We start from the raw sequence: 11,885 nt of genomic DNA, 5'->3' as shown, positions 1-11,885 counted from the left end.
AAAGAAGAAATTATAAACCATAATAAATGTATCTGATTTTGCAGTGCCGGACCTTAGAGGCACATCGCATGCTCAGCTGAGACGGAAATAAGACTTTGCCCTGAAGTATAAATGGTTGATTATCACTGTGCAATGGGATTTTCAAAGGAGTTCAAAGCAATTAAAAATTCAAATCTCATTGTGATTCAGTAGAATGTAAATGCCTGATTCCCACAGACTCTTTTAAAAATCGCACCCATCATGATTATCCTCCTTATGCTAATCTGAGCTAGTCTGGCGAAGATAATAATACTTTGTACTTATAAACCTCTTTACATCTTCAAATCAATGTCCGGTCCTAAGCTATTTTATTCTACAACAGGTTGAAAAGAACTCCCTTTGTAGCCATAACTTCAGTGTTGTTTGGAATGGGCCCAATGCCCCTCTGTAGTAAATAATTAATCATTATCAATCCTCTGCCATATGAGGAGAAAGTAGGGCAGAGGGGTAAAGGATCTTGCTTAGGGATGCATTGGAAGTCAGGGGAAAAGCCTGGAACAGAGACCAGGATCTCCTGCCTTCTAATACCCTAAACTTCATAGTTACAGAGGGCCTGATCCAATGACAGAGGAAGTCAAAGTTATTCTATTCATTCACTCTAGTAAACTTGGGAAGAAATTCATGGTGCTTTTTCACCTGTAGATTTCAAACCATTTTACCAAGGTGGGTGTGAATGGTATTATTTCATTTATTTACAGATGGGGAAACTGAGGCACAGATCGTTAATCTGACTTTCACACAGTAAATGAGTGACAGAGCTGGGACAAACTCCAACTCCTTATTTCCCATCTACCAGACCAGGCTACAGCTGAGATTTCAAAAGCTGCCTAAGGGATTATGGGGCAAATTCTTGAAGGCTTGTAGGTGCGTAGTGGGATTTTTCAAAGCAGCTAGGTGTCTAATACCCATTGCAATCAAGGATTTTTAGGTGCCGAGATGCTTCTAAAAATCGCATTAGGTGCCTAAAAACCATTAAAAATCTGGTTCTTAAACAAACAAATGCCCGTGAAAATGAATGAGGAGTGGGCATCCATGTGGCATTTGTGGCTATGGAAACCCAAGTCTACCTCTAAGAGAAATATCCAATCCATTTTTACATTCTTATCTATGCGACTCAATAAATTACAGCAGCAGCGAGTGCCACAGATCTATCATATAGTTATTTTCTCTTCTGCATTCAAGAGTTGAAAAAGATGAGTGAAATTTAGAAAGTGAGAAAGTAAGTGAGAGAGAAGGAAGTATGTTACAGATGAACCAATTACTCACTGGGAAACCTATTCCTTCCAACCAGATATGGCCCAGTAGGTCACATTACCAAGTATACAAAAAATAGATCTTAATACAAGTGGTTTAAAGTATATTTCTGGGATCCTCTCTCTCTCTCTAGTGGACCTAACTTATTAGCTTTTGCTGACAGATCTAGCCAGAACAGACCCCCTTCACACATTATATTCTCTCCTTAGAATGAGGCGTTCTTGGATTCTGAGGAAAAAAATGCATTGCGAGCCATATTTTTTCCTCCAGCTATAAATCAAACATTTAAAGGTTTCATACACAAAATCTTCCTACTTATTGCATAAATTTCTATATTGATTAGAATCTCATTGCATTACCATTTTGTCATCACCCTGCTGTCTTTTTCCCTTACCTGCTTCGTTTATGTATGGCAACTCAACAGGTCCAAGAAAGAAGACGAACTTATGTTCCTCAGAAGTGCTCTTGGGATTTGGTCTCAACAGAATTTCACTGTCTTCTCAAGAACGTGCCAAACCCCTGGCTTAGTAAGGACGGTGTCCTTGTTTAAAGAAGAGCATTGGAAGTTAGGAGACCTTGGTTCTGTGTCTCCATTGACTTGCTGATGGACCACTGTGAAATTGTTTAAGTTCTTTGTTCCTTAGTTTCTCCATTTGTAAAAGACAAAAGGTCAGATTTCTCAAGATATTTAGATGCCTATTGAAATTTCCAGAAGCACCTCGGAACCTACAACTCATTGATTTCTGTGGATGTTAGGTGCCTATGTCCTTTTAATAATCTTACTAGGTGACTAAATACTTTTTAAAATCTGGCCCTAAGTGGCTGCCCAAAGTTAGGCAACTACGTCCACATTTAGGCAACCTAATAGGTGGTCTAAGATACAGAAGTATAAAGCACCAGAGGCTAAAGACATTTAGACATCTGAAGATAGGCAGATAGGTACCTAGTGGGAATTTCAGAAGTACCTACGCAGGTTAAGCACATAACTGCAATTGAATTCAATGGGGTTTAGTTGCCTAGGCCTTTGAAAATCCCACTAGACACCTAATAACCTTTGAAAATCTGGTTCTAAGACACTTTGGTGCTTTTAAAATATTTGCCTCTAGTCTACACAAAAAGTTGTACTGACATAATGAAAGGTGTGATTTTATACCAATTTAGCTAAAAGAGTGCAACTTTGTGTGTGGATATTATATTGGTTTAAACCTCATGTATATCAATTTTTCAGGTGCAAACTGAACTGATATAACCAGTTTTCAACCTAAGAGTCCACAAAGGCACAAAAGTTGCAGTGGGCTAAATAAAGATATTGAAGTTAAGTTGCTGTGTCTTCTCTGCATAGACAAGCCCTAGGGCCAGATTTTTAAAAGTATTTAGGCACCTAGTGGAATTTTCAAACCTTCTAGTTGCCTAACATCCATTGAAATCAATGTTTGAGGTACCAAGGTGCTTTTCAAAATCCCACTAGGTGCCTAAATACCTCAACTAATCTGGCCCTAAATCACTTTTGAAAATAGGATGGACAGTTAAATTTTCAAGTGCAGCTAATTGACTAAAGAGCCATTGAGACTTAAGCTCCTAAGTCACCTAGGTGCTTTAGGAAATTTTACCCTAAGGCTCCCTAGTGTGCTTGAATGTAATATAGTTTGAATTCTAGGGACTTCAATGGAAGTTAGACACCAAGGTGCTTTTGAAGATCATGCTAGGCACCTGTTTGTCTCTTTAGCACCTTTATACCTTTGGGGAGCTCAGCCCTGGTGCTTAGCTATCCAGTTCCACCGGGTTGTCATTGTGCTCACGAAATCCTGAACTGCTCAGAGCATTTGCTGTCCACATGGGTGTGAAAATTACTGAGCAATATCAGGCATCATCCCGGTAAATACAATGGGAATTTGCTGGGCTCAGGACTGAATAAAATTTAAGTCAGGGGTAAAATAATTGCTGAAATTATGCACCTGATCTCCCTTCCCCTTCCAGAGATTTAGGCTGGGATTTTCAAAGGCGACTAAGGGAGTTAGGTTTCCAACTCCCATTTAAATTAATGAATTTTGGGAGCCTAAATTCCTTTAAGCACATTTGAAAATACCAGTCCACTTTGGCATGGACTTAATTGAGGCAGGACTGGCCCTTAAAGCAGAAGCTACTCCCCATAATAGTGCAATACATGTGAGAAGAGAATCAGGATCTGTGACTTTATGGCCCTCAACTCCGTGAGAGATTCATGATAACATCCCTAGGCTTGGCAACATGGACACCCCATTCTAAATGATAGGTCAGAGCTCCTAAATGTAAAGGAGCTGCAAAGATGAGAGCACGTGTGTTTATGGCTAGAATACAGAAAATGTGACTTGTTCCAGTTCAGAGCCAGTGGGCAGATTCTGAACGCCTTAGGGTGAAAATCATCCTGTGCTGAGAAGTACTTACCTTACACCTAACCCTCACAGGATCACTTAAGGAGGTCTTCAGTAGTGCACTGGGTGAAGTCGATTCCTCATCTCAGCATGGGACACAGGACCAAAGACATAGGTTGATAGAAATCTACAGCTGATATAGTGAGTTGATGACTTGTATGATACAAATTATTAAGTCTTTGCTCACATTGTGGTGGAGAAATATCAACATTGCATTTGTCACCAGTTTACACCCTGTTGTTGGAGTCTAAGGAAAGCATCTGTAACAGTGACCAGTGCCTGTTGTTGGAAGAGTCCTACACATGGGTCTAGTCTGGTGAAGAAATGTGGACAGGCCAGGGTAATACTTATGCTAAGCTCACTGGCTTCAGCCAAGTCTTTGCTTGACATGAGTGTTGCTTGCGAAATTCGTCCGTGTGGAGAGACTTCTTTAAACAATGCTTACAGCAGCTGGATAAGACAAAGGTGTTTTGTACTGTGTTGAAGGACATAGATAAAAGGGAGTTAATCAGTATAATACATAAAAGGTATTGCCAAAAAGTCCCTGTATTGTGAAAAACAGAAAAGTCCCTATATTTGAGTGGTATGATCCAAGTAAATAAACCAATTGGAAAAGGGACATGATGACATGAAAGTAGCCTGGACAGAAAAAGTTTTGTAAACTGAAGCCTGCACATGTATATACTATGGGTAAGGTAAGACACAATGCTTAATGTTGATTGGATGGTCAGATAACGTGTAAAGTATAAATATGCTAGAGTGTAAGGGAATAGTCAGACCCTCGTAGGAAAAATCGACAGTGACTACGCCCCCAAGAGAAGGTAATTGGGCAATATCTTTTTCTGTATATCTGTCATTCGTTGCTTTTATGGTAATTGTAACGTGCAGGGCCTTGCTTTTGGTTCAAAGAAAGGTTTGAATGAATAAACCTGACTGTCTCAGTCTCGAGTGTATGGTAATCCTCACCAAATGCTCGTCCTTCAGAAAGAGCTGTAAGAGGCCACATGCAGAAGCAGTTATGGGAACAGCCTGCCCATACTGGAAGTTTCTTCTGTTAGTACAAGCAAATGTGAACAAGAACAAATGTAATGCATGATAGCAACTGTGAGCTGAACAGAAAGTTCAGCCACCCATAGGATCATAAACTCTTCCTCAGAAAGTACCTCATGTGTGACTTTTTCATATGACCTCAGAAAGGATGTAAACATTCTGTGGAGAACTAATCATAAGGGAGTTTGCAAATCTACAAAATAACTCTTCCTCTCCCAAAGACCTTGTATTTTCCATCAATATCTGAAGCAACCACCGAACTTGATCTGAGGTTAGAAAATTATTTTAACTTTGTTAAAAGGGTATTATCTAGACCATCCCTGACAGTGTTTGTCTAACCTGCTCTTAAAAATCTCCAAAGATAGGGATTCCACAACTTCCCTAGACAATTTATTCCAGTGCTTTACTACCCTGACAATTCAGAAGTTTTTCTTAATATCCAACCTAAACTGCCCTTGTTGCAATTTAAGCCCGTTACTTCTTCTTCTATCTTCACAGGTTAATGAGAACAATTTACCTCCCTCGTCCCTGTAACAACCTTTCATGTACTTGAAAACTGTTATCATCTCCCCCCCTCAGTCTTCTCGTCTCCAGACTAAACAAGTCCTTTCCCTCCCCGCCTCCCCCCCAATCTTCCCTCATAGGTCAAGTTTTCTAGACCTTTAATCATTTTTGTTGTTCTTCTCTGGACTTTCTCCAATTTGTCCACATCTTTCCTGAAATGTGGTGCCCAGAACTGGACACAATACGCCAGTTGAGGCCTAATCAGCGCGGAATAGAGCAGAAGAATTACTTCTTGTGTCTTGCTTACAACACTCCTGTTAATACATCCCAGAATGATGTTTGCTTTTGTTTTGAAACAGTGTTACACTATTGACTCATGTTTAGCTTGTGACCCACTATGGCCCCAAGATCCCTTTCCACAGTACTCCTCCCTGGGCAGTCATTTCCCATTGTGTATATGTGCAACTGATTGTTCCTCCCTAAGTGGAGTACTTTGCATTTGTCTTCACAGAATTTCATCCTATTTACTTCAGACCATTTCTCCAGTTTGTCCAGATCATTTTGAACTTTAATCCTATCCTATCTATCTAATCAATCGTCTTCTTACTGTCCAACTTGGTTCTGAGTGCTTACAATTCACTGCCTTACAAACGAGGTATTTTTTTAAAGGAATTCCATATTTTTAACATAATTTACTGTGAAAGGCATACAGTTCCCTGCAAGCCAATAAGGTCTCGTTGGTACAAGGAAAGTCTTGAAAGTAGGAGGAAAGTCTTGAAAAGATTAACTCTACCATTCAACTGAGATGAGTCCTTCTTTTTATGGAGAAAATAGAATATCACGGCTGTTTTCACCATTTTCATCATGGTAAAGGGCAGGCAAGTAGATTTTGTCAATCAGGTGTTTTAACTGTTCCGGAAATTTTGCTAGGTTCAGCTCTTTCCATCAGTGGAGACTGAATACAAAGAGCCAGATCCTCAGTTGGTCTAAATAATCGTAGCTCCATTGAGAGGTCTGCTGAGAGAAATTTGGAGACCCGGTAAATTATATTTTCCCCCTCCCATTTCACCCTAAATAGATAGTTTTGCGGGGGCACTGAGCTCAGGACCTCAGTACAATTGTTCCACCTTCCCTCTCTCATCAGCCTTGTCTATTGATAATTCATACCAGCTGAAGGTTTGCCCAGTGAGAAGATTTGCTGAATGATGAGTTGCAGTAAGTTCCATTGTTTAAAAATGTTCAGAAATTCTACTTATTTTCCTCACTTTACTCATGTGAGTGGAACCCTTGACTTCAAAGGAATCATTCATGTGAGTAAATTTAGGCATTTTTGTTTTATATATGTCTATATATGCAAGTTTATTTATGTATTAACTGTTTGCAGAATCAGGGCATTAGATGTTATTCATAGGATGTTATTCATAACAAAATAAATGGTTTATATTGAAGAGGGAGAAAATATAATAGTTGATTGCCCGTGTTGATTAGACTTTGATACAAAATATTTAAGGCTGGGATTTTCAAAGGTGTCTGAGGGAGTTAGGCGCCCAACTCCATTACATTTCATAACTCCCTTCGGATCCTTTGCAAATTCAAATCCAAATAGGGAGGGGGACTAAATTTAGGTTATGAAAAATGAAAAATCAGAACACCCAAAACAAGCAATCAAACAAAAATTCAGAACATTCACTGTAAAAGTCATTGAGAGATTTCAAGTTAGGGACAACTTTTTCAAAAGCGGCTTCTAATTCTGAATGCCTCAAATTTGAGACCTCAGCATTAATCCATCTGTGAAGGAAACTTTTGGCCAGCACTGGGAACCTGATATTTTTTTCAGAAGGTGTTTTAGAAACTTGGCATATTACAGTTTTGCTGTATTTGTGGGGCTTGCGGTCTGTTGTGTGGGAGTGAGGGTACCCGGGTTCTGTGCCGAGCTCTTTTAGGGATGCGTAGAATAGCTGTTGTATCAAAGGACCAGGAATCAGTACACTTGGGTTCTATTCCCATTCTTTGAGGGGGGTTAGGATCGTGGTTTGAGCAGAGTGGGGGCTGAGAATCAGGGCTCCTGGGTTCTATTAACGGTTCTGGTTGAGAAGTATGTTCGACTGACTAAACGGGGAGAAGAATTGCAGACTCCTGGCACAGCTGGTCAAAAATGTTTGAAATTCACAGTTTTGATGAAATTCTTCATCAGAATTTAAAATTCTGATAAAAAAGGGATGCATTTTTTTATTTATTTATTTTTTTAGGACAATTGCTTCCTTTGTTCTTTGGTCCTCTCTGGCCCTGAGCTTTGCTGTAATTGGCGCATTGCATGGCCTTGCACACCTCAGTCTCAATTGGTCAAAGGAGGTTGCAACTGACTCATTTTCAACTACCCAAAATGAATGCTGGTTTATAGATGTAAATGGTTATTTATGCTCCAAAATTGAGTAGCTGGCCTCTGAACTGCAACTTTGTATAACATCCCCACTCCAACTTGGGACTTCAGCAGGTTTAGAACCTGAGACTTTCTGCACAAAAAGAATTAAATGTCCTCTTGCATTGTAGGAAGGAAATTGACAGGTACAAATCTCATGTGTTCAGTATTGACCTAAGTCTGCTCCCACTGACTCAATGACAAAAATCCTATTGACTTCCTTCCTCGGGAGCAGAAATAGGCCTATACTGAGAACTTGTGAAAAGCTCACCCTATTTAGCAGAGATTTTCAAAAGAGACGATGGGGTTTTGTTCACTTCTAAAAGAATCACAGATTGTGCTGAATGCCTAACACCCATAGGTCTCATTTGAAAATGATTTGGCTCCTGAATAATTTACAGGAAAAATGTTGTTTTTTCTGTTGACATTTTTCAGGGTTTTGTCAAAAGGACAACCCTTGCCCCCCACACACACCCAGAAAACAACTTTGTATTTGAAAATTTTCAATTTAAAACAACAAAAATATCAATTAAAATAAAATCAATCTTGGGCTTTGGATGCTGACCGTGGAAAAAACATGTTTCATTGACAAAAACTAAAAATTGTGTTTTTCAAGGAACACCTGAAAATGGAATTTCTATCCTGAAAGTTTCTTTTTGGTCCAAAAGCCACTTTCCACTGGAAAAAAAGTTTCCACAGGAAAATTTAGGACAAGCTTAAATTCACCCTGTGAGCAGGAAGGCTCCAGAAATGTAATAGCAATAGGATATTTTCAGCCTTAATTAAAAGAGGCAGGAAATAATGGTTTATCTGCTCTTTCTGTGCATCAAAATCATCTGTAACCCACAAAGCCACAGTTGTGTTTAATCAGTTTAATTTCATGTCTTCATTTGTTTTGGCAGGTAAAACAGCTGACGGCACTGGAAAAGGGCTATCACACCAGTGTGAAGGAATTTATTCTCCTGGGATTCCCTGGGACCTAATATTTGCAGATCTCGCTCTTTGTGCTCTTCCTTGTCACAGGAAATGTGGCGATCATAGTCCTAGTGGCAACCAGACGACACCTTCGCACCCCAATGTACTTCCTTCTCTGCAATTTCTCCTTCCCGCAGGTATGGCAGACCACAGCTTCTATCCAAAAGACGCTTGCCAACCTTGTGTCCCAAAGCAAATCCATCTTCTTTGTCAGCTGTGACCTACGGATGTACTTTGTTTTCTCCCTAGGATGCACAGAGATTTTCTCTTGGCTGTCATGGCCTACGGCTGCTATTTGGCTATATGCTATCCTTTGCTCTACAGCTCCATCCTGAACAGCACCTTGACTGCTCAGCTGGCTGTTGGCTCTTGGTTGTGTGGTTTCCTGGCTATTTCTGTCCCACCATTTCTGATCACCAGGTTGTCCTTCTGTGCCCTAGTGTCATCCATCACTTTTTTGGGGACATAGCACCGTGGATAGTTCTTTCCTGCACAGATACCTACCTTATTGATCCGGTGGCCTTTATCATCTCCTTCATCTTCATCCTGGGCTCCTGTGTCATAACCCTGCTCTCCTACATTTACATCATCTCCACTGTACTGACAATCCCATCAGATAAGGAATGGAGAAGGGCCTTTTTAACTTGCTCTTCCCATCTCACAGTTGTGATTATCTGGTACGGTTCGACCATTTTCCTACATGTCAGCCCTTCCATGCAGAACTCATTGGAATTGACCAAAATAGTCACCATCTTGAATACTATTGTCACACCCCTGTTGAACCCTTTCATCTACACACTGAGGAACCCAGAGGTAAAAGAAGCCCTGAGACATGTATTCAGGGAAGCGATGTTTTTCAAAATGTGCTGGAGGTCATTGGCTGTCACAGAAAATGTGGTGAAAGAAAAATGAGTCTGCACATGGAAGATATACCAAAGTTGATAGGGTACTGAAAAAACAACAACAATCCCTGAGGGCCAGAAGTCTAAAGATAATTAGCTGCCCAACTCCAATGGAAATCAGTGTGAGTTAGGCACCTAAATACCTTTAACAATCTGGTCCTTAGTGTCTCACATCCTTGAACATTTACAGCCAGATTGTTAAATGTATTTAGGTGCCTAATGGGATTTTCTATGAGTTTTAAGGGCCTAGATACTTTTTAAAACCCCACTAAGCACCTAAATACCTTTCAAAATCCAGCCCTTATGCATTGTTATCCTCTTACTTTGTATTTAATTTAAAATGAAACAAATTGCACATGTGCCAATTATTTATTTCTATTAAGGCCTGGCCTGTGGAGAGGATAGAGATATCGACAGGCTTGACAGAATTCAATTTTTATTTTTTATAATTTTGACAGAGAATATCAAGGTTTATTTGTGAGCATTTTTTTTTTAAAAAAATGGTCTATTTGTATTTTCACACTTGTGGGAAATTACTGTGGCATGTCAGACAACAAGGTGGGTCACAGAATAATTATTGAATGACAACTGGTTTTTTGGACCTTTTCTTTTGGGGGAGGGTGGCGGTTGACGTTCTGTGTGGCGAAACTGACATTTCCTGACATTTACTGATAAAAATTTAACCCTTCCAAACCGAGGTAAGATAAACCCACAGGAACCTCAAATCAAGACCCCAGTGGATTTTGAAGGGGATTCAGAATAAAGTTCCGTTTCCAGTTCCAGACTGGGTAAAAACCCAGATGGGTATTTTTCTAGGCTTCTTTTTTTCTTTGTTTTTAGTACACGGGCATTCCAAAATTTTGGAAAGATTGATTTCACACGGATTCTGCCGGTTTGGACTGAAAATATGTGAGAATAGCTTATAAAATTTTGATGATGTCAAAACTGAATCCAGAATCTTAGTCCTGATTCACCTTTAAAATCACAGTGTGAGTGGAGGGGGATCCCCACCCCCCACTCCCTGATACCCCCTCACCCTCGCTGCGAGCATCTCAGCAAGGAGAGGAGACGTTGTTAGAAATCATGAGATTGGCTTTAAATAATACATGTTGGGTTCTTTTGATTTGCTGTCTGGTTTTTGAGTCTGTAGGGTGCACTTCATGTTTTTATGCTTTTCTCTGTAACCATGAGTGTGCCCTGGTGGCAAGAGGACTGGACTGTAACTAGGAGAATGAAGTGAGCTGTAGCTCACGAAAGCTTATGCTCAAATAAATTGGTTAGTCTCTAAGGTGCCACAAGTCCTCCTTTTCTTAGTTCTATTCCTGGCTCTGCCATTGGCTTGGTGGATGACTTTGGGCAAGTAATGGTGTTAGGGGGCTGTATAGTCTGCAGTCAATCAGGAAGTGAGTGGGTGGGTGGGTGTGTGGGCAGGGGGAAATGGGAACTGTGGATGGGGAAATTGGAATCATGTTTGGCTAACGGCAGGAATGGGAAGAGGGAGACAGGTGTAAGGCTCTGTGGTATCAGAGCTGGGAAGAGGGACACTAAGGAAGGAAACTGGAATCATGCTTGCTGGAAGTTCACCCCAATAAACATCGAATTGTTTGCACCTTTGGACTTCGGGTATTGTTGCTCTCTGTTCATGCGAGAAGGACCAGGGAAGTAAGTGGGTGAAGGAATAAGCCCCCTAACAAATGGCTTCTCTCTGTGCCTCAGTTTCCACATCTGTAAAATGGGGATAATGATTCTCACCTCCTTTATATAGTGCTTTGTGATCTATGGATGAAAAGAACTACCGAAGAGAGAGGGATAATGATTATGTAAAAGAAAATATGAAAGCTGATCTGTTGATTCAAGCAGTTGAGATTTGAAGAAAAACAACAAATATTGTGAGACAGACATTAAAAATCATAAGAAGATCCTAGCCCCACTGACGTCAACGACAGAACTTAATTTCAGTGCGGCCAGGATTTCACCCTACATTGTCCAGAATTTTATCTTAACCCAACATTCAAACCCTTTGAGGCTTGCCTGCTGTCTTGGGCCAGACCTTCAACTGCCAATTTACAGTAGATTAGCATCCAGTCTACCAAACGTACTTAAAACATACGGATGTGCTATGTATAATTAATATCGCTTCATAAAATAACATGGAACTGGTTAAGATTTTGTGCCATCTGATTTACCTAATATTCACATAAAGATCATTGTAAGTGGTCACTCACTGATTCACATAAGCAGTGTCCATGTTTCCATTGAATCTTGAGCCCATTGAGTTTCGTGAGTGTAAATTCTAACGTTTCCATGCACTCACAGGTGTTAGAATCATGA

The 11,885-nt window shown here is 40.2% G+C and overlaps 1 pseudogene; it reads left to right on the top strand.

The window, feature by feature from the left end:
• Window positions 1-4,390: 4,390 nt before the first annotated feature.
• On the top strand, window positions 4,391-11,885 carry LOC144274941 (olfactory receptor 6F1-like; annotated as a pseudogene).

Source organism: Eretmochelys imbricata, chromosome 14 (assembly GCF_965152235.1).
Source record: "Eretmochelys imbricata isolate rEreImb1 chromosome 14, rEreImb1.hap1, whole genome shotgun sequence".
Classification (NCBI taxonomy): Eukaryota; Metazoa; Chordata; order Testudines; family Cheloniidae; genus Eretmochelys; species Eretmochelys imbricata.
Note: the sequence above shows the minus strand (reverse complement) of the source record. Positions and strands in the feature narration are given on the sequence as shown.